Below are 3771 nucleotides of genomic sequence, written 5' to 3'. Positions count from 1 at the left end.
CTTACTCGACCCCCGAATCAACCAGGTCGATCGAGTTGATGGCAATCGAGTCGGCTGAGCTACCATGGTACTCAGATTTCGTGAACTACATGGTGTGCGGGAAAGTTCCTAAGGACTATGACGCTCATAGAAAGAAGAAGTTCTTCAGGGATGTCAACAACTACTACTGGGATGAACCTTATCTTNTTTTCAGTATATGGAGCTTCTTTCTCGTCTTGTCTGTCAAACCTCTGCAAGGTGCTGAAAAGGTGTGAAGAAACCAACCTAGTGTTAAACTGGGAAAAGTGCCACTTTATGGTCTAGGAGGGAATAGTTTTAGGGCACAAGATCTCAGAAAAGGGTATAGAGGTCGACAAGGCTAAGATCGAGGTAATGGTTCAGCTGCAACCTCCTAAATCGGTGAGAGATGTCAGGAGCTTTTTAGGGCACGCAGGGTTCTACAGGCGATTCTTTAAAGACTTCTCTAAGATCGCACGACCGTTAACGCGGCTCCTTTACAAGGAAGCAAAGTTTATTGTCGACAAGGACTGTTTAGACGCCTTCAACAAGATAAAGGAGGCTTTGGTGAGTACGCCAATAGTTCAAGCACCTAATTGGGACTATCCCTTCGAGATTATGTGTGACACGTCAGATTATGCTGTGGGAGCAGTACTGGGTCAAAGGATAGATAAAAAGCTCCATGTGATCTACTACGCCAGTAGAACCATGGACGATGCCCAGACGAGGTATGTGAAAACTGAAAAGGAGCTCCTTGCTGTGGTTTTCGCGTTCGAGAAGTTCAGAAGCTACTTAGTCGGTTCGAAGGTGATTGTCTACACGGACCATGCTGCTCTGCGGTACATTTACTCAAAAAAGGACACCAAACCTAGGCTCCTCAGATGGATCCTTCTTCTGCAAGAATTTGACATAGAGGTCCTGGATAAAAAAGGAATTGAAAACTGGGTAGCAGACCATCTGTCCTGAATGAGAATCGAAGATCCACTCCCAATAGATGACTCAATGCCCGAAGAAAGACTGATGCACATCGCCTTCTTGGAAGAAATGAGCCACACGATCGGACACATGATAGCTTACTCGACCCCCGAATCAACCAGGTCGATCGAGTTGATGGCAATCGAGTCGGCTGAGCTACCATGGTACTCAGATTTCGTGAACTACATGGTGTGCGGGAAAGTTCCTAAGGACTATGACGCTCATAGAAAGAAGAAGTTCTTCAGGGATGTCAACAACTACTACTGGGATGAACCTTATCTTTACAAAAAAGGGACGGATGGCCTGTTCAGACGGTGTATAGCAGAGGAGGAAGTCCGAGGAGTATTAGAGCATTGTCATGGGTCCGCCTATGGAGGACATTTTGCCACCTTCAAAACAGTCCAAAAGATACTCCAAGCTGGTCTTTGGTAGCCAACCATGTTCAAGGACGCACAGCTCTTCATAGCAAAATGTGATTCGTGCGAGAAGATGGATAACATAGGTCGAAGAAATGAAATGCCTCAGCAGCCAATCTTAGAAGTCGAAGTTTTCGATGTCTGGGGAATAGATTTCATGGGACCTTTCAACCCACCCTCGAATGGAAACATGTACATCGTAGTGGCAGTCGACTATGTCTCGAAATGGGTAGAAGCAATCGCCAGCCCGACAAATGATCACAAGGTCGTAATGAAGATGTTCAAAAACATCATTTTCCCAAGATTTGGAATCCCAAGAGTAGTGATCAGTGATGGAGGAACCCACTTCATTAACAGGGTTTTTGATGGCTTGTTGAGAAAGCACGGAGTCAAGCATAAAGTCGCAACAGCTTATCACCCACAAAACAATGGACAAGTGGAAGTAATCAACAAAGAGATCAAAGCGATATTAGCCAGAATCGTGGGAATCACAAAAAAGGATTGGGAATTCAAGCCAGATGATGTGTTATGGTCTTACATGACCCCTTATAAAACACCGATTGGGCGGACCCCTTTCCAGCTTCTTTACGGAAAAAACGGTCACCTTCCGGTCGAGGTTGAATACAAAGCAATGTGGGCGACCAAGCTGCTGAATTTAGACATAAAGACTGCTCAAGAGAAGAGAGCAATGGATCTCCACGAACTCGATGAGATACGGCTGGAGGCTTATGATAATTCGAGGATCTACAATGAAAGAACCAAAGCTTTTCATGACAAGAAGATCCGACACAAAGATTTGAAAGCTGGAGACAAAGTCCTTTTGTTCAACTCAAAGCTTTGGCTATTTCCTGGGAAGCTCAAGTCAAGATGGTCAGGACCCTTCAAAATTAAAGAGGTTCTGCCCTATGGAGCAGTGACTTTGCTAGGTAAGGATGAGACTGAATTTATTGTGAATGGGCAGAGAGTGAAGAAATACATGGCAAATGAGAGCACAGAGGTGGGATTATCTCTGCGTCTCGTCGATGCCGCGCCAGTCTGAGATGAACTGAAAGTCAAGCTTAGAGACTATAAACAACCTCACTTGGGAGGAAATCCCAAAGGCAGGTTTGTAAATATAATTTACATTTTAAAGTCTTTTCTCTCTTAAGTCCTTTTGCCCTACCCGATGAGCTACGCGATACCCCCCTCGATCAACCCCTAGGATGCTGGTTCGAGTAAGTCGTCCGTGCATATCATCGAGCTCTCTGACGAGCAAACACCGGCACCTGCTGAAGACGGAGACGACCCTGGCTACACGTTGGCGAGTATGGAGGCTGCTGCAACCTCCTTCTTCACCAACCCATGAGGTACCACTTTCATCCAATCTTTGTAAATAACATTGCATTTAGTTTATTTCATTTTGTGTGATTTTTGGATTCTTTTTCCAACTTTTATTTACACAGAGACTGTGTAATTTAAGTTTGGGGGAGGGTCCAGAATATTTTTAACTTTGTGTTTTATTTTCTTAATTTTCTTATTTCAAATCTTTGCATGCTAGTTTTATTCATTTGAGGCCGCATCTATGTGCATTGAAAAACCCAAAAAAAAAAAAAATTGAAAATTTTTTTAAAAAAAAATAATAATAAAAAGAGTGTTCATGTAGTTGCATTTACATATTAGGATTGAGTCTAATTTGTTTCATATAGGATTTTTGCATATGCATCTTAGGGGACAATGATTAAAACTACTTTGTTTAAAATCAAATCTTAGGATTGAAGTTATAGCACTTAGTCACAGTTCATTGTTGCTAGATCAATCTTTGGAAAAAAAATGAAAAATCTTTGCTTAGAACCTTGTGTCTTTTAAATGCTTCCTCCACTTGCTTGAACATTGGAACATCTCTATATTATTGGACTTAATTTGAACTTAAATTGTCTTGCTTATGGAATTTGAATACTTGCTCATGGTAACTCTAAATTCGGGTTAGCACTCCATTTCACCAATCTTTTTCGTTTAACCCGATTTGTTTGTCCTACCCATGAACCCAAACCTTTCTTTCAAACCTTGTTGTGAATTGTTGAGTCAGACCTTTTTCATTGTGCTATAGGTTGTGAAACCTTGAGAGTATTGAGAACGACAAAGAACTGCCTTTTGATTTAGCTAAGTTAGAATTTGAACTAGCTAATAGATTTGGTTTTGAAAGATAGGTGGTTAGTATGTTTATTTGGGGTTGGGTTGAGGAATAGAAAAAAAAGAAGTCTCTAAGGTTATAATCAATTAGCTCTAAGTCTCTAAGTAAAAAAAAAAAATGATCTTGCTATAGTCTCCTAGAAAAAAAGAAAAAATATATATATATACATATTAGGCGTTTAGCAAAAAAAAAAAAAAAAAAAAAAAAAAAAAA

The sequence above is a fragment of the Camelina sativa genome, chromosome 7, assembly GCF_000633955.1.
Source record: "Camelina sativa cultivar DH55 chromosome 7, Cs, whole genome shotgun sequence".
Classification (NCBI taxonomy): Eukaryota; Viridiplantae; Streptophyta; class Magnoliopsida; order Brassicales; family Brassicaceae; genus Camelina; species Camelina sativa.
The sequence above is the reverse complement of the archived record's forward strand: the minus strand, read 5'-3'. Positions refer to the sequence as shown.